The sequence below is a fragment of the Schistocerca americana genome, chromosome 5 (assembly GCF_021461395.2).
Source record: "Schistocerca americana isolate TAMUIC-IGC-003095 chromosome 5, iqSchAmer2.1, whole genome shotgun sequence".
NCBI lineage: Eukaryota > Metazoa > Arthropoda > Insecta > Orthoptera > Acrididae > Schistocerca > Schistocerca americana.
Window position 1 is genome coordinate 354,247,748 of NC_060123.1, and position 23,914 is coordinate 354,271,661.

A 23,914-nucleotide genomic window follows, 5' to 3' on the forward strand; every position below is an offset into this window, starting at 1 on the left:
CTTCCTCTTGACACGTCCCCATCTTGCAGTGTTGCCAGATAGTGCAGATGGCCGGACTTGAGAGTTATCAGGGGCGGTCAGTTTTATTGGCCACCTTAAGTGAACGACTCGGACTTAGTCTCTGTGGCGGCCGGCCGGCGGTTAGTTTTTATGTCTAAGACTGTACAATCATAGAAATTTTTTCTCAAACTATGTCGTATGTTTCATACTAGGAGACATCACTTAGCCAGGAATGCCTTTATGCCAGTGCTAGTCTGCTTTCGATGTCCACCTTGCTGTGCCCGTCACTGGTTATTTTGCTGCCTCGGTGGCAGAATACCTTAACTTAGTCTGCTTCGTGATCAGCAATCCTGATGTGGTTTCTCGCTGCTCTCATTTCAGCTACATCTCATTACTTTCGTCTTTCTTCTGTTTATTCTCATTCTATATTCTCTACTCATTCTATTCAGCTGAGCCTGTAATTCTTCTCCACTTTCAACTGAAGATAGCAATGTCATCAGCGAATCTTATCATTGAGATACTTTCACCTTGTATTTTAATTCCACTCTTGAAAATTCCTTTCATTTCCACCGTTGTTTCTTCGATTTATAGATTGAACAGTAAGGATGCAAGACTACGTCTCCGTTGTACATCCTTTTCAAACGGAGCACTTCGTTCCGCTCTTGTTATTCTCTCTTACCTCTTGCACATGTTATGTACTCCGTGTCGCTTCCTGTGATCCATTAGCCTTTAACCTGATTGTGGGATAATTTTCGCAGTAGTTAGAATTGTGTAGATAACGTTTTACGAAAATCTGATGGTATACCGCCGAACTCATACATTTTACACACCAACGTGAACATTTACTTTATTGCTGATTCCCCCCATGACTTTAGAAATCATGATGGAATGCTATCTATCCCTTCTGCCTTATTTGATCTTAAGTCTTCCAAAACTCTTTTAAATTCTAGTTCTAATAATGGATCCCGTATCCTTTCTCTATTGACTCCTGTTTCTTCTTTTTTCACATCAGAGAGATCTTGCTCCTCACAGAGGCCCCTAACGTACTCTTTCCATCTATCTGCCCTCTCCTCTGTATTTAACACTGGAATTTCCGTAGCACTCTTAATATTACCTTCCTTGTTTTTAATTTCAGCGAATGTTTATTTGACTTTCTGTACGCTCAATCAATCTTTCCGACAGTAACTTCTTTTTTGATTTCTTCACATTTTTCATGCAGTCATTTCGTCTTTGCTTCCTTGCTCTTCCTATTTTATTTCATTCCTGAGCGCCTTGTTATTTCGGCATTCCTGAACATTTTTGTACTTCCTTATTTCATCGATCAACTGAATTATTTCTTGTTTTACCCATCGTTTCTTCGAAGTTATCTCCTTTGTAATTATGTTTTTCTTACCAACTTTTGTGATAGTCTTTGTTTAGGGATGATCATTCCTCTTCAACCGAACTTCCTACTGAGCTATTCTTTATCGCCACATCAGTAACCTCAGAGAACTTCAAGCTTATCTCGTCGTTCCTTAGTACTTCCGCATCCAACTTCTTTGTGCATTGATTCTTCCTGACTAGCCTCAGCCTACTTTTCATCACTGCTGAATTGTGCATTGAGTCTATATTTGCTCTTGGATACGTATTACAATGCAGAAAATTTATTTAGGAATCTCTACCTGACCGCGATGCTATCCAACTGAAATCTTCCAATATCTCCTGGGCTTTCCCAGGTATCCCTTCTCCTCTTGTGATTCTTTAACAAAATATTCGCTATTGCAAGCAGAAATTTATAGCAGAACTCAATTAGTCTTACGCCTCTCTCGTTCCTAGTACCAAGTCCATAATCTCCCGAAATACTTTCTTCTAGTCCTTCCCCTAAAACCGCACTCCAGTTGGCCATGACTTTTAGAATTTCTACTCCCTTTACATACTGAATTACCTGATGACTGTCCTCATATGAACTCTCTTTATCTCTTCATCTTCGATTTTGACGTCAGCATGTATACCGGAACTATTGTTGTTGGTGCATCTTTGATGTCAATTCTCATGAGAACAGCCCTATCACTGAACCATTCACAGTAACACACTTTCTGCCCTACCTTCCTATTCATAACGAATCCTACTGCCGTTGTATCATTTTCCGCTGCTGTTGATATTATCCTATACTCATCTGATCATAAATCTTTGTTTTCCTTCCATTTCACTTCACTGAGCCCTACTAGATCTAGAATGAACCTTGGCCTTTCCGCTTTCATATTTTCTAGCATTGCTACCACGGTTAAACCTCTGACAGTCCACGCCCCTACTCGTGGAACGGTATCCATTCGTTGTTTATTCCATCTTTTCCTCATGACAACTTCCCCCTTAGCAGTCCCCTTCCGAAGATCCGAATAGGGAACTGTTCCGGAATCTTTTACCAATAGAGATAACTTTGTAACTATAGGCCACATATCCTGTGGATAGACGTTATGTGTCAAATACAGTGGTTTCCGTTGCCTTCTACATTCTCATCCCGTTTATCGTTGTTGTTTCTTCCTCCTTATGGGTCAGTTTTCCACCCCAAGGCCAAGGGAGTGCCCTCAACTTCCTTCCGCACCTCTGCCCCCTTAGACACGGCCGTTGGCAGAATGAGGGTGACTTCTTATGCCGTAAGTCTTCGGCTGCCAGTGCTGATGACTGTTATTCAGAATTTAAGGGGTGGTGGGGTTCGATCCCAGGACCGAGAACGTTTTCATTACTAATCAAAGACACTACCCGTAGATCACGGGCCCTGCAGAACAGTTAAGTTATGACAGTAGTACTACACACCAGTTTTCCACTTGAAATCTTTAATAGTGATGAATTAAGTCTGTTCCCACATTTATTCCTTTTCTTAAGACCTCTGGGAAAACATTGTTTGTAGGATACAGCCTTAATTCGTTAATACCTATTGACGATGTCATGGCGAAAAAATGTTTCTCCCAGCAGATTAAAACTATGTGCCGGGCCGAGACTCGAACTCGGGACTTTTGCCTTTCGCGGGCAAGTGATATGCCATCTTTTATTATTCTTTTTTTATTACAGAGGACAATCGGTCCTCTTTTTTTTAATAAAGAAAGAAAATTACCTCTTCCACTTCAGGCGTTGGCCCCTATCACCCATATTAGCCCCAGAAACCTATCTAACCTAAAAACAAAAACAAAGCTCGTGCCACTGCCACTTTCATCCTAAACCTAACTAGGACGATCGTGCGCCACCAGTTCAGGTTCCGCCCACGAACAAAAATTAAATATGCCTCTGAACATTTTATTAAAAAAAGAAAAGAATAAAGGAAATTGTACAATAATTTATTATATTTTATTTGTTGTTCATTTTGTTCTTATGTATTTATTTGTAATCCTTTTTGTTCTATTTTTCTTTTTTCTCGGGGGGTGTTCACAGCAGCCAGATGGCGGGATGTCTTGGTCGTGTTCTCCTTCAAAGAGAGTGGAACACCGTATAATTACCATTGACGTCTCTGATCAGTCCATCACGTGCAATCTCTCATTTTCTTCTCACACCTGGTACACCACAATGGTCTGGAGGGCGGGTTAACAACGACCCCAAGTAATTCGCAAAGAGCGTAACATACGAAAGCATTGCGCCGTAAAATCGTGTAGTTACTTGTTAGTGCCAGAAATCTAACAACCCTGCAACGCTCTCATTAAAAAAGTATGATAATGCCAGGCCCTTAACCCACACCGTGGCATTCTGACTGGGAAGTATGTGACGTCGGGATGGAACAGCTCGGTGGGCTCTACGGAGTGAGGCGTCCGTCACAGCAACAATGGCAACATGTGCCGTGTGAGGAGCCAGCAGTCGGTAGCCGTATCACAAATGAAACTGTGCATGTCGGTGTCGACAGCGGCGCATCTGGGTCAGAAAGGATTCTCGGCAAGATGGATCATGTGTAAACGTTGTCGGGTGAAAAATTTTTCAGTCGTCATCACATACCACAGCGCCTTGGTCGTGGTGGGAAGGAAAGGGGAGTGTATGTTATACTACACCCATGTCCACCAACCGCCAGATGTCGACGTTCAACCACATTAACAGGCAGCGCCCGTTGAAAGTAGCGATAGAAGTCCTTGGTGCTAGGATCCGGCGTGGTACACAGTGCATCCAACAGGTAACTCATGTCGACCAGATAGGTGCGAATGTGACACAGTGCTGGCTTGATACGTCCAACAGCAATCGGCGGAAAGAGGGATTGAGGCACCACCTCCTTAATCAGTGGACCAGGGAGGGTGCCCTTATCCGAAGTACGTAGGCGATGCATCGTCCGCAGGAAGAGAGCGCACGTCCTGTTGTGCACGTTTATCATTCCAATGCCGCCTGCGTGTGTAGGCAACGTTAGCGTCTCGTAACGGTTTTTGAACACCCTACTCTAGCTGAAAAATTACCGAAGGCCACCTGGAACTTGGCAGCAACCGTAGCTGCAATCGGGAGAATGTTTGTGTAATGATTAAGTTTCGCCGGCCGGTGTGGCCGAACGGTTCTAGGCGCTTCACTCTGGAACCGCACGACCGCTACGGTCGCAGGTTCGAATCCTGCCTCGGGCATGGATGTGTGTGATGTTCTTAGGTTAGTTAGGTTTAAGTAGTTCTAGGTTCTAGGGGACTGATGACCTCAGATGTTAAGTCCCATAGTGCTCAGAGCCATTTGAACCATTTGATTAAGTTTCGGAGCGTGGTAGACGTTGACAAAAAGTACCCGCATGATCATGTCAAGTGTTCGGAAATTATGGAGGCGAACTCGCGTACGGATCAAATTAAGTAATCTGCGATACGTGTATGCTGCTGTACGCTGGACATTCCCGTGAAATGTCACTCCCAAACACTTAACCATCGGGACTTTGGTAATGAGCACTGGCGTAGTCATTTGCAATGCTCTGCCCACACCCATGTAGTGCGACTTTCGCAGGGTGATAAGGTTCCCGGCCACCTCTCCGTATTGATGAAGCCATGCGGTCGCCGTACATATATTTTCTGCTGGCATCGTCCGCATAGGCACAACATTTAAAATGCACATCGCGGAGGCGAATGCCCTCCAAACGCTGTCGTAGACCATGAAGTGCAGGTCGACGGCGACGGCGAAGAGGAAGGCTGACATGGGACATCCTTGTCGCACTGAGTGCTCAATAGTAAACGGTGGCGAGCGGTAGCCATTGACCAAAATTGTGGAAGGGGTTCCGTGGATGAGACGGAGAAGCACACCTGCCGATATTGCGGACAGTCCCATCTTAACTAAGATAGCCTGCAAGAAATGGTGTTCAACTCTGTCAAATGAGTGCTCTAGGTCAACTGCCACGAGGGCGCCTTCTAAGCGGCATGCCGACATGACCGCCACCACTTATCTATAAGAGCTTAACACCTTGCGTATATTACTGCCACCTCCCAGACATGTTTGGTCGGCATGATTGGCATTTTTCACAACAGCGAGGAAGCGAGCGCGAAGAATGCGGGCGAACAGCTTGTAATCCGAATTCAATAAAGTCAACGGCCAGAAGTCTTGCTGTCTGCACTCCCCGTTTGATTTTGGCACGGTGATGATGATGTCCACGCAAAATTCAGTGGACTGGGAGGAACGGCGGGGGGAGGGGGGGGGGGGGGGGGAGCGCGGAAGTCCGGATCCAGGAGTTTGCTGCACATCTGCCGCCAAACTTCTCCAATCAGGTCAGAAAAGGTGCTATAAAATTCAAGCGGAAGATCTTCAGGTCCTGGTGATTTGTTTCTCGCGCCCCACGAGAGGGCCATGCGCATTTCTTCCCACGTGACGGCCTCCAAGATTCTGGCGTTGCGCCCTACCCGAAGGTGGCAGGTGGTCAGGACGTCCTCAATGTCATTGTCACGCCGTTCATCTGCTATATAGAGAGTGCCGTAATAATCTGTGAGGGCACGGGATATTTTGGTGTGTGTGTCTGCGCGTTGAACGTCCGCAGAAATAACTGCCGTGATGAGTCGTCTCCTACAGTGTCTCCGTTCACTGACGATGTGATAAAGAGAGGCACGTTCCTCTGGGATGGAATCTTGCAGTCTAGATCGAACCCGCGTACCATCCAATCTGCCAGCCGTGATCTGCAGAAGCCGTACCTGTGTCCAGTGGACGGCCATTTGGCGCTCTGGCGTATGTTGTTGCGACGATAGTTAGCACCCGACCGTGTAGTAAAACTCAGAGGTGGAGCGGAGCCAAAGCGCCCTGACTCGTACATATGCCATGAGCGTGCGGTGAAGACCTGGTTTGGCGCAGTACGTCCATCATCGTGTCGTGGAATCATAGGTATGACGCCGTCGCTCACATTTGTGCCAGGTATCAGTGACGGCTATACGGCAAGTCTCTTCCCGGAGAATGTTAACGTTAAGAGTCCAAGGTCCTCTACTACGGCTCGTCTGTTGTCGTGGTAGAGTCACGGCACAGATGAAGACCTGATAGTCTGTGAATGCAGTGGGCCACAGCTCAGCACCGACAGTTGCTGCCCGAAGACCTCGGGAGACATAAATCCTGTCCTTCCTGCTGGCCGAGTGGATGGTGAAGTGTGTATATCCTCGTCGGTCACCGTGGATTAGTTTCCATGCATCATGCAAAGCGAGATCTCTGACAATAGCATGTAGGGCTGGACATGGGACATGCTGAAGAATCTAATCCTCAGGGCGCAAGACGCTGTTAAAGTCCGCGCCCACCACCAGGTGCTCTGTAGCACCTTGAAACAATGGAGCTACGTCAGTGGAGTAATAGAGTGATCACTCTCGACGCTTCACAGTACCAGACGGGGCATACAGATTCACAAGAGGGACCGCGCCGATGGTGAGCGCAATGCCTCTCGCTGATGGCAAAAACTGAATATCCGTTGGTTCGATGCCATCGCGTAGTAGTATGGCCGTACCACCACCACTGTCGAAAGTTGGATTGACGTAAGACTCGTATTCATAAACATCCAGGAGCAGATCAGGCCGTACCTCTTGAAGAAATACGATATCAATGTCCACCGCTCGAATCATGTCCTTGAACAACTGAGTTCTGATCGTGGAGCAAATGCCGTTGACATAGACTGCACCTATCCGAAACACCTGCGTCATTTGATGGTACGATGACGTGTCCTGCAGTCTAAGCCAGCATGCGCCGCATCGTCCGTCCGACCTTCCCTGTCACCCGCACCGTATATATCATTGATCGGCTGAGACATGATGTCCGTCCGACGATCCGCCGGCTGCAGGCATCCCGTAGTCGCTCGAGTCTGATATCACTTTTTCCATCTCCATCTCCGACGCCCAATCACCAAGCTGGAGATGTGGTACGTTAGGCGACGCATGACGTTCTTCCGATGTCTTAGCCGGCAAAATCGCCAGGGGGCTCGTCAGTGAGCTGGGCATCGTCAGCTTGGTTTTGTCCTTGGGCGGACGTTACCAGCAGCGAACCAGAAACCGTTGGTGTGAGGTCCACAGCCTTGGCCGCAGACGGATTTTCCTCGTCCTCCTGCAACGTGTCACCATCTCGAGAATCATTTCCTGCAGACAGCCTCCTCTTCTTTCGTCGCTTGGGTGACTTCTGCTTGAGGGAACGCGTGTCCGCGTCCTGTGGTTCACGACAAACCGTAGGCACCTCCCACATCTCCGTGTCCGAGCTCGAATCGATTTGCTGATGCTCTCCTTCCTGACACGGCTGAGGTGCAGACGTGGTCGCTGCTCTCCAGCACGGTAACGGTTCCGATGGAGGCTTCGTCGTTGTGGGCGCGGAAACCGGGCCCGCGGGGGTCGGGAACTGGAACGGAACAACGTCCGCATCCGACATGTTCCTCGATGCCTCAACGTATGTAATAGGCAGCGTTGTCGGTTGCGATGTAGGCGTCGTGTCTGCACGTGGTATATGGACTATGCGTCGCTGCCGCACCCTGAACAAGTCAGCGGTTGACCGTCATAAATGACGATCGCTCTACAGCCACCAACGGTCGCGTATGACGGGATGTGTTTACACAGTTCGATTAGCACCTGAAGCACTCCATTCAGTACAGGATACGTCTCGAACGTGTACCACTTTTCTTCCACGTGACTTAGTTCTTTCCCGTAAGGCCGCAGCGCGTTCACGACAACCGTGGCAGGAACTCCAAACGGAAGTTCGAAGATTAGTATTTTCCGAACGCCGAGTCCTGCATGGCCGACAGTCACTACATCCATGTTGCTGTCCGAGTGGTGGAAGTGATAAGTGATATCCATCGGTGGAACGTCGAAGAGGTCGTTCGGACGCTGCTTCATCTACAACTTTCAGGTAAACTGATCGAATGATGTATACCAATAAGTTCCTGTGGACCGACGTGCTTTACTTCACATAGGAGACGCTCTACTTTGTATGCCTTAGGTCGTGCGTACTGGGCATCGAATGATACTTTAATCGTGGCCTTTCAATAAGAAAGCGCCATCGTCGTTCTAGGTGATCTGTTTGCATTGTAATACCACTACCCGCTCGAGTAGACACGGCCCGCGCGCGTCCCCTTCACAACACGGATGAGAGCCGACTGTTATGAGCTACCCAAGCACGACTCACGACCCGTTCTCACAGCTTCAGTTCTTCCTATACCTCGCCGTGAGTCGTGCTTGGGTAGCTTAGTTGGTAGAGCACTTGCCCGCGAAAGGCAAAGATCCCGATTTCGAGTCTCAGTCCGGCACACAGTTTTAATCTGCTAGGAAGTTTCATATCAGCGCGCACTCCACTGCAGAGTGAAAATCTCATTCTGGATGTTTCTCCCACTTTAATACAGCACTTTCGTGTTACCAGCTTCTAATACATTTGGACAGTCCTTCCACAGGAACAAGCGTGAACAATCCAGCACATAATTATTAATCGTACCTTAAAATTATGTGCTTCACTTCTGAAAGATGTAAAAGTTTCTACCAAATGCCTATCGGAGCATACACACACCCGCAGGCGCGTTCTCTTACATAAATTTTTATATGCACTAGCGGAAAAGAAATGCATCACAAAAAAAATTGTAGAATGATGAAATTTCGTGAACAATTTTGTCTAGGTAACGTTGCAAGATCACAGGTTAATGTAAGCGCGAGATAAGTCCTTGCCAGTGTGAAATGCTGGTGTATTACTACTTTGTGTAATCGCGACAATGTTGAATGCAAACATGTTAGCATTGATGCATTGTGTTGTACAGATGCCAGATATGTTTATGGAACGGAGTTCCATGTCTGTTGCAATTGGTCGGACAGTACAGGAATGGTTAGTGCTGTTTGCGTATGACGCAACAGTGTCGTCAAATAATCTCCCAGGTGTGGTCGAATAGAGGCAGATCTGATGATGGAGCAGGCAAAGGCAACATGTCAAGACTCTGTAGAGCATGCTGGGTTGCAACAGCGAAATGTGTGCGAGCGTTAACCATTTGGAAAATAATCCCTGTTAATGAATAGCAGCGCAACAGGTCGAATCACCGGAGTGATATAGTTTTGCAGTCATGGTGTAGTGGATAATCACTAGAGTGCTCTTGCTGTCAAACGACGTCGTACTCCAGACCATAACTTCAGTTGTGGGCCTAGTATGTCCAGCATGCAGATACGTTGGTTGCAGGCCCTCAACTGGCCTCCTTCTAATCAACTCACGGCCATCACTGGCACTGAGGCAGAACCTACTTTCTTCAGAAAATACAACGGACCTCCATCCTTCCTTTCAAAGAGTTTGGCGTCAGTGGAATGCACGCAACAGGACACGTGTCCCGGAGCTTTCCTTGAAGTAACCGATTTGTAAGAGTTCGTTGTGTCACTGCAGTGCCAACTGCTGTTCAAGTTTCTGCTTCCGATGCAGTACGACGTGCAGCAGCAATAAGCCGAACACAGTGGCCTTCCCTCTCGGTAGCGCCACGTGACCATCCGAAGTTCCGTCTTCTTGCGACCTTACATTCTCATGACCACCGCAGCCACCAATCATGTACAGTGTTTACATTCCTGACAAGTCTTTCAGCAATATCGCAGAAGGAACATCCAGCATTTCGTAGTCCTACACACCGCTTCGTACAAACTCAGTCTTCGTCGACTTAAAGGCATTCTTGACTAACATTAAATTACCAGGTCCAATCTCAAATGTGATTAAAGCTGTCGACCGTTACAGAGTGTATTTGAAGCAAACGAGATTAGCATCCCTATCATGGAGCTACTAGCATTACTCTTATGCGACTGGCACTAAATCTCAATAGACATCGTCTTTCAGAAGTAGAAATACGACTACCAACTTTAGTCTATATCGAACCATTCTTTCTCGGTGTTACGATTTTTTTCCGTCGCTGCATTTGGAGCTCGCCCACGTTACACAGCCTTATCACTGTTTACTATAACTTTACTATTGCCCTGGTTGACTCCTTCTCGCACAGAGAATTCGAGAATCGATGTCTGATAGTCACACGTATCCATTATGTTATGATTTTTTATCAAAGTCTTCCGCTACATCATAATCCGTAAGTTAATAGACATCTATATGAGAATGATGCAGAAGTCCATTTTAGCGGTAACCGGTTCAGCTATATATGGACTTCTAATATTTCCTGAAAATAGTCTCCTACGCACCCTAGTTAATTTTCACAAATATGCCGCTTGCTGCTGCAGTATTGCTCCTATGTAGAAGAAATGCTAGTTTCGTCAAGACACCTTGTGTGTAGAGCGATATCCCAATCAAACTTCACGCACGTGGTGTCATCGCTCTGCTGTATCTACTACTTAGATTCAAGTCCAGCAGCGTCTGCAACAAATTCAGATTACTCCCTTCACAGATGCTTTTTTTTTTTAATTCCTTCAGATTCCGCAGCAAATACCTGTTCTGAAAGTCCTTCATCTTATGCAGAAAATTCTTATTACTCCGTCCATATGATGCTGTTCTATGAGTATCTATAAATAAGGTTGCGCTACGAACTGTAATTCTTATGTAACAGAGTCGGCGAATTTTCCATGCAAGAAAGATTACGCATTTCATTTGAAACAATATAGAGACAAAATGCATCCAACGACTACGATTCCATTACGTTGCCACCATCATGTATCCAGCGTACTGCCAATAAGAGGGATTAATGCATGTGTAGATTAATATACTATATCAGTTTTTCCTCCATCTATATGTTGGAGTTAAACGTGAAAGAAAATTGACAGTGCTGACGAGTTCAGGCCCAGAAGTCGTCATTGGAAAGTGGCGAGTCGGACGACACGAAACGTGTTCTTCTTGACTGTCAATGTTGACTGTCAATGCAAGGAAACAGTTTGTATTATAATAATAATTGACACCTGGAAAAAGGATTCACTCTTATGATATGAGAATAATAATTGACACCTGGAGAAAGATAGTACTCTTATGATATGAGATCATTGTGTAACCGAACTGACAACTTGCAAATGCTTTAAAAGGCTGGAAAATGTTTACAAAAGATCTCATTAAGAGGAATGAGCGATTATGCACTCTGTTACCCAACAACGCTGTAAATGAGATAAAAATAGTTATTGTTTTACAAGATAATTACTTTACAAAATGATACAACTTCTAGCAGTGAGGCTTGATGAAGAAAAAGAAACTCCTGCTAAATATTTGATATGTTACTTCTTAACAGAAGAAAATAGGAAAATACATAGACAATTAAGAGACTAGCAATAAGTTAATATTCTGTGATTTTTTCAGTTCTTTAATATCGTTGAACCATAACTTTATGGTTGAGCAAACATTACACATAATAAGCGTTTAAATATTTCCACTTGACATTAAGAATAAATACACGAAGTCCACAGTGCCAAACATGAAAAAATATGTAACGGGTGCCGTGTTTCATCATTTACAATCTTGAATAACACGCAGGCTTCCTAAAACGATTACGATGAATGATATCATGTTATATGGTAATGATGGAATTATAAACAGAATGCTGAAGCGTCGTTCCGACTTGATAAGTGAAGTCCTGAGTGATATATGCAATGCATCGCTGGTATAATGAAATATTCTGCACAGATTAAAATATGCAACTGCTGAACCTCTTCACAAGATATGTGACAAGAAAAATAAATCATTATCGTCCATTCTCTTTACTGACATGTTTTTGCAAAATACTGGAAAAAGCAGTGCAGTCAAGAGTAGTCGAAAGCTTAATTAGAATCAATTTACTAAGCTCAACGTAGTTTTTACCTCAGAAGGTTTGCTCGACTAATAATGCTATTATACAGTCATTCATCAAATGCCACGATAGTAACAAAACACCCCTGATTGGTAATTTTTGTGATCTTTCCGAAGTGTTTAATTTTGTTAGTGGTGTTGCATGCAATCAAAACCTTAAGAGTCATAGAACTGATGACTTTACACACAACAGGGTTGAATCATAGCGAACAGACAGAATCCAAAAATCAGTGTTGAATAACGGTAGAAGGGTAGAATATTTTGTGACTGTGGAGAAATTACAAAGGGAGTCACACACGATTCAGATTTGGGACCACTAATATTCCTTAAATTCTTTAATGACCTTCCCCTTAACATTCTACATTCAGAACTGTTACATTTTTGAGATAATACTAGAAATCCTAGCAAAAAAAAAAGCCATATAAGAGTTTGATAATGGTGTTTTTCAAAGAATTATTAGTGGTTCTCAGACAATAGGGTAGTGTTCCAATTTTAGTGTGTATATATTGATGAAAACTTGAATGAGATGGGACATATTACTGAATTTCTCAATCAATTAAGTACTGCTGCTTTTGCTTTTCCAATAATTGATACTTTGGAAACAAAAGTATGAACTTACTGACAGATTATACATTATTCCACTCAATAAGTCTTAAGGAATAACTTTATGGGCAATTCATCATTTGGCAAGTACTGATTTCACAAAAGCGAACAGTAGGAGTAATATTTAGTTCTCACTCACAGTCGTCATGTAGGTGTCTGTTCAAGAAATTAAGCATTTTCTCTGCTCCGTCACGATAAATATATTCAGTAATGAAATTCATCGTAAATAAGCCGTCACAGTTTGAAAAAGACAATGATGTCCATACGTACAACACAAGAAGGAAAAAGGCGTTTACTACCAACTATTAAGGCTGTCAGTGGCTCGGAAAGTAGGTCAGTATACTACAAGAAAAAGGTTTGATCATTTTCCACACAATGGACGAGTAAAATGTTACTTTTGCGACTCAGGTCAGTACAGTTGTTCCAAGCGTCATCATCGTCATCCAGATAGTGTTATCTGAAAATGGCCTACTACTAGAGGCCGAAACTGGTATGTTTTAAATAAATGACTGTGTGATCAAGATGGTTTTCTGGTAATTTTACGTTAATAACAGATGGCTGTTCCCAATAATGTCATCTAAAACTGTAAAAAAATACTCGATTAATTGTATCTCTATGCACAGGAATAAAAAATAGCGTGTTCACTACCGTAAACACTCATCATGTATACATATACTGTACACTAACTGTTCTACATCATTTTGATAAAGGAAGCGTGAAATGATCTATCGAACATACATTAACTAATTAGGATATCACGCTTGTCTCACGCATCTTTCATATTAGTTGGAATAATTTGCACATGGTTGGCTCTCCAAAATCTCTTAATGATTTTGATGAAATGGAGTTTCCTCCACGTGCGCTGTTTTAACTTTGGTCTTCTCAGATTATCGTATGTCTTCTTCTTCTTCCCTGTCTATCAATTTGTCTTCAAGTTCACTCCCTGTGGAAAGCACTCCTGCATATTCCTTGCTTAGTAGTGGCTTTCCACTTGTGCTGTGGATATTCACATCATTTTTTTCTCTACTGTGTAAAGAATCTCTTTCGTTTTTCCGTGGTTGGATTTATCTTTCATCTAGCGATACATGATGTTACAATTTTAAATTTGTTCTGTAATCATTCCTGCTTACTCATTTTGCACTATCTGTCGGAATCACTTTTTAGGCCTCTGTATTTCATTACGGCTGCTTTACTTCTTTTATTTTTATGGTTTCCTTTCCTTTAATTAAATTAAATATCCGCTTTTAGATCCATGGAATTACATTGTACTTTTGACTATTTAAACTTCAAGCAGACGAGAAAATACTTGTAAAAAATTCCTCTAACAGTTGTCGTTTTGTCGAATTCTTTCGTAGTTGATGATTTACCTTCTTCCCCTTCTAAGATTCCTGCGAATAAATCCAAGCGCGAAATATGCTTTTAACTGATTCCACATGCTTACTTCTGGTGGTTAATGTCTCCAGCGATAGTGCTTTTAGACAACAAAATTTTGTACTTTTATATACGTTCAGCCCAAGCGCGAGAACTGCCAGTCACAGCATCTATCACCTGTCTTCCATAGTTATTCCTGCAATTCGCCACAGCCTTGTTACAGACAACAGCATCATCGCTCAACATCTTATACCTACGCCTAAACCTATGTTCTGCTGTACAAAGGATGCCGAAGGGTATATTGCAGTAGTAGTACTCATCTTCTCCCCAATTTCACACAAGCATACTGAACGAGGGAACACAATAATATACATGCATCTGCATATTCCCTGTTTCCTCTTATGATCCTTTCGCCGATTACGCGATGGTGGCGCCATAATGGAACTACAGTCACTAAATACGTTCTCTCTCAGTTTCGCGAGATGTACGCCAGATTTTCAACGTTAAAAGTCTGTGCATTAATATTACACATTTATCCTTCCACAGTAAGCTATACCAAATTTTCATGTGTCTACTACAGTAACTTTTATGGCCGTCATTCCCCTACACACGTAGCCCACGCCTACCATAGTAGTACAACAAGTTTATATGCCAACTAGCTCCGCAGGTGACGAAGATATTGATTAAATGTATGATGAGACAAAAGAAATTATTCAGATAGTGAAGGGAGACGAAAATTTAATAGTCTTGGGAGACTGGAATTCGATAGTAGGAAAAGGAAGGGAAGGAAACGTAGTAGATGAATATGGAATGGGGGTAAGAAATGAAAGAGGAAGCCGCCTGGTAGAATTTTGCACAGAGCATAACTTAATCACAGCAAACACTTGGTTCAAGAATCATGAAAGAATGTTGTATACATGGAAGAAGCCTGGAGATACCGGAAGATCTCAGATAGATTATATAATGGTAAGACAGATTCAGGAACCAGGTTTTAAATTGTAAGACATTTACAGGGGCAGGTGTGGACTGTGACCACAATCTATTGGCTATGAACTGCAGATTAAAACTGAAAAAAACTGCAATACGATGGAAATTTGAGGAGATAGGACCTGTATAAACTGAAAGAACTAGAGGTTGTAGAGAGTTTCAAGGAGAGCATTAGGGAACGATTGACAAGAATGGATGAAAGAAATACAGTAGAAGAAGAATGGGTAGCTTTGAGAGATGAAACAGTGAAGGCAGCAGAGGATCAAGTAGGTAAAAGGACGAGGGCTAATAAAAAGGAATTTAATTGATGAAATGAGGAAATACAAAAAAGCAGTAAATTAAGCAGGCAAAAAGGAATATAAACGCCTCAAAAATGAGATCGACAGGGAGTGCAATATAGCTAGAGGGATGGCTAGAGGACAAATGTAAGGATGTAGAGGCGCATATCACTAGGGCTAAGATAGGTACTGCCTACAGCAAAATTAAAGAGACCTTTGGAGAAAAGAGCATCACTTGCATGAATACCAGAAACTCAGATGGAAACCCAGTTCTAAGAAAAGAAGGGAAAGCAGAGAGGTGGAAGGAGTATATAGAGGGTCTACACAAGGCCGATGTTCTTGAGGACAATATCATGGAAATGCTTGAGGATGTAGATGAAGCTGAAATAGGAGGTATGATACTGCGTGAAGGATTTCACAGAGCACTGAAAGACCTAAATCGAAACAAGGTTCCAGGAGCAGATAACATTCCATTAGAACTACTGACAGCCTTGGGAGAGCCAGACCTAACAAAACTCTACCATCTAGTGAGCAAGATGTATGAGACAGGCGAAATACCCTCAGAATTCAAGAAGAATACAATAGTTCCAATCCCAAAGAAATCAGGTATTCACAGTTGTGAAAATTACCGAACTATCAGTTTAAAAAGCCACAGCTGCAAAATACTAACGCTAATTCTTTACAGAAGAATGGAAAAACTGGTAGAAGCCGACCTCGGGGAAACTCAGTTTGGATTCCGAAGAAATGCTGGAACACATGAGGCAATAGTGACCCTACGACTTTTCTTAGAAAGTAGATTAAGGAAAGGCAAACCTACGTTTCTAGCATTTGTAGACTTAGAGAAAGCTTTTGTCAATGTTTACTGAATACCCTCTTTCAAATTTTGTGGGTAGCAGGGGTAAAATACGGGGAGTGAAAGGCTATTTACAATTTGTACAGAAATCTAATGGCAGTTATAAGAGTCGAGGGGCATGAAAGGGAAGCAGTGGTTCAGAAGAGAGTGAGACAGGGTTCTAGCCTATCCCCGATGTAATTCAATCTGTATACTGAGCAAGCTGTAAAGGAAACAAAAGAAAAATTCGGAATAGGAATCAAAATCCACGGAGAAGAAATAAAAACATTGAGGTTCTCCGATGACATTCTATTTCTGTCAGAGACAGCAAAGGACCTGGAAGAGCAGTTGAACGGAATGGACAGTGTCTTGAAAGGAGGATATAAGATGAACATCAACAAAAGCAAAACGAGGATAATGGAATGTAGTCGAATTAAATCGCGTGTGCTGAGGGTATTAGATTAGGAAATCAGACGCTTAAAGTAGAGAATGAGTTTTGCTATTTTCTGAAGCAAAATATCTGTTGATGGTCTAAGTAGAAAAGATATAAAATGTAGACTGGCAATGGCAAGGAAAGCGTTTCTGAAAAAGAGAAATTTGTTCAAATCGAGTATAGATTTAAGTGTCGGAAGTCGCTTCTGAAAGTATTTGTATGGAGCGTGGCCATGTATGGAAGTGAAACGTGAACGATAAATAGTTTGGACAAGAAGAGAATAGAAGCTTTTGAAATGTGTGCTACAGAAGAATGCTGAAGATTATATGGATAGATCACATAACTAATGAGGAGGTATTGAGCAGAATCAGGGAGAAGAGAAATTTGTGGCACACTTGACTAGAAGAAGGGATCGGTTAGTAGGACATGTTCTGAGGCATCAGGGGATCACCAATTTAGTATTGGAGGGCAGTGTGGAGGGTAAAAATCGTAGGGGGAGACCAAGAGATGAATAGACTAAGCAGATTCAGAAGGATGTAGGGTGCAGTAGGTACTGGGAGATGAAGAAGCTTGCACGGGACAGAGTAGCATGGAGAGCTGCATCAAACCAGTCTCAGAACTGAAGACCACAACAACAACAACATCATTCTCCTAGTCACGTGGTACCCCACCAAATACGTGGGGAACATGTTGCGTTTGTGTGTGTGTGTGTGTGTGTGTGTGTGTGTGTGTGTGTGTGTGTGTGATTGTGCTGCTAGAAATACTGTCACCAGGTACACATCAGTGTGTTGAATGTGTAGAACAGCAGGCTAAAGAATGCGGAACACGTAGATGATTTATCAGACTACGAATATTGTGTATCCGTTTCCAGCATGTTGTTTTGCAGTGTGGGAACCTTATCGGGAAGGTTTCCTAGAGACGGACAGAACCAATTTACAGCTCCATACTTACGTAAACTAATTATTTTCCACGAGTCCACCAACTAGATGACTTTGTTTACCGCTCCAATGATAGCCACATTTATTATCATAACTCTCAAGCCATTGTTACTTCCGTAAGAGCGTGCAAAAATTGCACAGGACATAGAGGATGTTCCACTGACCAATTTGAGTCAGGGAACCTGGGGTCTGAGAAGCCAGCTTAAATAGGTAATAGGAATAAATCACAGTGCTGTGTTTACATTAGTTACAGCTAACTGCAAATATCATTGCTGACACAATGACCGTAACATTTGTACTGTAACTTACAAAATGCGCTGAAACTGACGGCCATCAACCTCAGTACAATCATGCCATCGGCGAACAATATTCATACTCATCCTGACAAATATCCCTGGTATGTTACGAATCATATCACAGGCAGCTACAATTCTGGCAACTAACTCCATCTCCCTATCCACTGGGGTCTCATATAGAAGCGACTTTAGATCTCCACGAAGGAAATAATCAAGGGGATTCAAGTCAGGTGACCTCGCAGGCCATGGAACAGGACCCCCTCTTCCATTACTGTGACCAGAGAATACTTCCTGCTAGTTAGGCTCGTCCTCCCTGTTTCCTTGCAGAAAATAATGAACGTACATGTAAATAAGCTTCACAGTACACGTAAACTAGTACGCATGCTAGTTTTAAATAATCTGGAAAACATTGTTAATAAACAAAGCGGTAGACAAATTTACTTCCACATCTCCTTACGCTGGCTCCTCCGACCCCGGTTGTCTACCTCAAATTGTTCATTGGAGGATTCTCTCTGTCCTGCTACATTTATGCACTCTCTTAACGAAACACCCTGTTTAGTGTACTGTTAAACGAAAAGTGTTACAAACATCCAGACGTTATACCATGTGATATATTTTGCTGTTGACCGAATATATACAGTACGAGAAAATTTGAAAAATGTATTCAATTATATTTTGAGAAGTATAATGCACATGAAAAGAAGAACAATGGCTTTGTTGTAATGTTGCAGTATGTGGACAATGTTGTCGATATCAGAAAACTGTATGTATGTATATTAAACTAAATTACTCGTAATAAAGGGATATTTTTACAAGTTGCTATATGTGTGAATTCCATGAAACAGGTTATAGTGTTTCTCTAGGTATGGATGTGTCTTAACAGAGCCTCATAGTCTCTTTCATATCAGAAGTACCATGTAAATTAGTTTACATTGCCAAATGCCACAGTACAGTACAGTACAGTTCCTAGCTATTTAATAAATAATGTGTTGTATTCAGAGAGACCCAAAACACTTCCAAGCGACGAACTGGGAACAATTATTGATAAACTGAAAAACATTGTCAAGGAGACTGCCTCCGTCAGAAGAAGAAAGAAACATGCTTTGTGGAATGAAGAATTTGATAAATCAATACAGAAAAGGCACAACGCATCGCTGAATGACCAGCAAAAGAAAACTGAAATATCTCGAGAAGAGCTAACCATTGCCAGAAGACAAACGGCCAAGTAAATCAGAAGAATCAGACCATCAAAAAGATTCCCTAAACTTCATAGAGGAATCATTCAAATGACATAAAACAAGGGACTATTATAGGACATTCAGAAAATATCAATTAAAGTATACTCCAACCACACTCATGATGAAAAATAAAAATGACAACCTACCGCACAATAATCAAGACAATGCCAACATACTAGCTGATCAAAGAATTACTAAATGCCGAGGAACCAAAAGAATACCTAGATTTCGAACCACATTCAAAAAACAAAATACATCCACAGAAGATTACACCAGTAGATCTCAGTGAAGTGATCGAAGCAACGAGGTGGCTCAAGAACTAAGAGAATCAACTGGTCGCAGAGCTGTGGAAGAACGCTAATAAACAAACACCTCAGGATCTCCATAAGCACATAATAGACATCTGGAATTCTGGAAAAATGCCTGAAGAGCGGAATACAGCTATGATCCACCCAGTACACATGAAGGGTGATAGATCGGATCCAAAAAATTATCGGGGATTTCGCTGCTTGCTGTCACATATAAGATCTTGTCTAGAATTATCTTTACGGGAATTCAGGAACAAATCGACCAAGAACTTGTAGAATATCAAGGAGGATTTCGTCCTGGAAGAAGCTGTGCAGATCAAATTATCAGTTTTAAGTGGATCATCAAACATCAAAGAGTGAGAAACAGGAATTTGTTCACCACTTATGTTGACTCCAAAAAAGCATATAACATTATCCATCGTGAGTCACTACCTAAAATCCTCGCGGAACTTGGATCGCACCCGAAACCTGTTAATCTTATTCTACTAACCCTTAAGAATACTAAATCGAAAATTAAATTCAGAGGGGAACTATCTGAATCATTTGAAATCCGGACGAGGCGTCAGGGGGATGGTTTCTTACCACTGCTATTTAACCGCGCACTGGAGAAAGTCATGCGAGATGCAATACTAAATGCTAACCAAACATGAAGATTGCCAGAAATATCAAACTTTGTTTCCTAGCCTTTCGTGATGATCTATCGCTGCTCGCAAGTAGCGTGGAAGAGGCTAAACACCAAATTGAAGAACTCGAAAAAATAGTAGCAAAAGTCGGACTACTGATTTCGTTTGAAAAGACAGAAATGATGTCATCGTTCAAGGTTGAAACACCAGCCATTATACTGAATGATAACAAACAAATTAAAACTGTAAATGAATTCAGATATCTTGAGGAGGTTACAAGTTGTCATTCAAACGAGAAATGTCAGTAGAAAGCAAACAACTAACCTGAAACAAGCGCAAAGCATCACCTGGCCAACATACAAGAAGAAATATCCCTTGATAAACGCAAAACTCAGACACTGCCACTCTGCTATTAAACCTGAAGCAACCTACGCTAGTGAAACGCAGTTCAAGATGGACACCAAATCAACCACAGACAAACTACAGAAGTCAGACAGAAGAATCCTAAGAACAACTATAAACAAAAAATACCAAGTAGAGAGACAGTGGTGAATATTAACTAACGAAGATGTATACCAAGAAACTAAGTCAATAACTGACATGATGCGGAAAAGGAGGGTTGCTTTTTTCTGCCACATTTCCAGTCTACCAGAAACCAGGCTACTGAAACAACTGTGTACCTAGTTTTGGAAAAGTTCCATGTTCAAAGAAGTCCAAGACGATTTAGACGAGAAAGGCTTGACAATGCAACAAATTGAAGGCGGAGAAGAGAAGAAGATCCGGAAACACAGTGACACGAGATTTAACGAAGGATATTTACATGCAAGAAATACACGATAACTGATGAAGAAAGAACAGCCAAGTCGGAAACGATGAGGAAGTCTTGGAAACAGAAGAGGAAAGCCGAATCTACAACTAGTATTAAGACTTAAATGTATATATGTTGAAGAAAGTGCTCCAACGTGCGTGTAAAATATGTAAAGAAATAAATAAATGCAACAGTACTACTGCATTTTATTACAGAATACTTAGGATAAAATGTATGACATCTCCTAAACATAGACAGTCCCCTAGAAAGTAGAACTACTTAAACCTAACTAACCTAAGGACATCACACACATCCATGCCCGAGGCAGATTCGAACCTGCGACCTAGCGGTCGCGCGGTTCCGAACTGGAGCACCTAGAACCGTTCGGCCACCCCAGCCTGCCCCACTGGTGTCAATAAGTGAACCACGTGTATTTCTTTACTGAGATGAAACAGTAAAGTTATTATTGTAGTGCTACATATATGTTTTATGCTCAGAATCGCCAGTAGTGAATGAATTGTCTGTTCCACTCATTGGTACCTTTTCTTATGACTTTTGTAGTAATATCGTTTGTAGGAAACAGTGCAAATTCGGAAATTTAAAAAAACGTTTTCCTCATTTTAGGATAATACTTGTATCTCTAGCCTCTAAAACGTTTCAGACAGTCCTTCCCCAGTGTCGAACACGAATAATCCACGCCATATTAATGCACCTTAAAACCACATGATTTACTCTAGGAAACTGTGAAAGTTTCTACTAGATGCATATCAGAGGATTTTATAAAATGATTAGCACACTTCCGCGTTTTACTATCCGTCTAGAGTAAATTTCCGCCGTATTGAGCATGGATAGATACTGTGATTGCTGTATTCCGATCTGAGCTGATTTGGTAACTATTCGCTTATAGCTCAAGGTGGTGTTCACATTGGTCATGCAGCTTGAGACTGTTGCCAATGGGCATCACTGCGGCTCAAATTCGGGGATCCGAGGAACGTCAAGCACATCATACGTGTCCCCAGATCAGTCCACTTCTCCAGCTGTCCCATGCGTTGTCCACCTTAGGTTGCTTTACTCGTGGTCGAGTGGAAGGTGGTTCAAAGATGTAGCAGACAGTGAAAGACTTCCTGAGGGATCGATTAGAAGGCCCTATAGGATCGTCTAACGCACAGGTTTCGGTTGCTATCTGTGGCTGAGCTACATGCAGTTGCTCGACCTTTTACAGAGGAAGCCTATTAGCCTGTATGGTCTGAGCATTCACACAGGGTGGGATTACTTGTGGACGGGAACTCCAACGTTAGGCACGTAATACAGACCGTTAGGGGTATACCTGCCACGGATGGGAAGGAACCAAGTATGGATTCCATGTGCACACTGGGAGAAGTCATTCCAGATGTGAGACGAGTGGTTCCACGTGCCATGATGGACACAGGGTGCAGCCGACTACAGGTGGTGGTTCATGTCGGTGCTAATATTGCATGTCGCTTTGGAACCGTAGAGATCCTCTCTGCTTTTGCTCCATTAGCTGAAGTGGTATAGACAGCCAGTCTTGCTGGTGAGATGAAGGCAGTGGTCATCACACGTACCACTGCCGACAGAACGACTACGGTGATTTGGCACAGAGCCGAACGGAGGGTCTGAATCAGAGGCTCAGACGCTTCTGAGAATGTGTAGGCTGCAGATTCTTCGACTAACGCCGTAGTGTGGTGTTTCTCCAGGTTCCACTTAATAATTCAGGGGTCCACTACACACAAGAAGGGGTTACATGGTGAAGTGGGTTCTATGTGGAGAGGAGTTGGGGATGCTTTTACGTTAGAGGGTCTCGATAACCTACAGACAGAATGTCAGTATAGAAGAGTGCAGGGCAAGCACAAGACGAAGGCAACTAGCAACAATCGGTGTCTATGTGATCAAACCACCTGGCTGAAAATGACTTACAAGTTCCTGGCGCCCCCCATCGGTAATGCTGGACTTCAATATGGTGTTGGTTCACCCTTAGCCTTGATGACGGCTTCCACTCTCGCAAGCATTTGTTCAGTTAGGTGCTGGAAGGTTTCTTGGGGAGTGGCAGTCCATTCTTCACTTAGGGCGGTACTGAGTAGAGGGATCGATGTTGGTCGGTGAGGTCACGACTCTGTGCAGATCTATCCATTACAAGGATGTTATTTTCATGTAACCACTCCGCCACAGACCGTGCATTATGAACAGGTGCTCGATCATGTTGTAAGATGCAATCGCCATCCCCAAATTGCTCTTCAACAGTGGGAAGCAAGAAATTGCTTAAAACATGAATGTAGGCCTGTGCTGTGACAGTACCATGCAAAACGACAAGAGGTCCAGGAATCGTCCACGAAAAACACGACCACACTATAACACCACCGCCTCAGAATTTTACTGTTGGCACCATACAAGCTAGCAATAAAGTGGCTCTGAGCACTATGGGACTTAAGTTCTGAGGTCATCAGTCCCCTAGAACTTAGAACTACTTAAACCTAACTAATCTAAAGACATCACACACATCCATGTCCGAGGCAGGATTCGAACCTGCGACCGTAGGGGTCGCGCGGTTCCAGACTGTAGCGCCCAGAACCGCTCGGCCACCCCGGCCGGCAGACACGCTGGCAGATGACGTTCACGGAGCATTCGCCATACCCACACCCTGCCATCAGATCGCAACATAATGTAACATGAATCGTCACACACACACACAACATTTTTCCACTGTCCAATCGTCCAATGTTTATGCTTCTTACACCAAGCGAAGCGTCGTTTGGTATTTACCGGCGCGATGTCTGGCTTATGAGCAGCTGTTCCACCATGTATAACACTACCGTTCGCTATTGCTATGCCATAACCTTAAAAGTTGGAGGCAGGTCGTGAAATAAAACTATCTTGTTAAAGCTATTATGGTATAAAGCAACAGAGCAGTGTTACCCTCTGAGAGGAATTTTGTTATGTTGACCGTGTTGTACCTAACGAAGGTGGCTTATCGGAAGTGAAAGTCCGAATTACGTAAATATTTGAGCAATAACAAACAATATTTTTGCCTAGCTATACTTTTTAA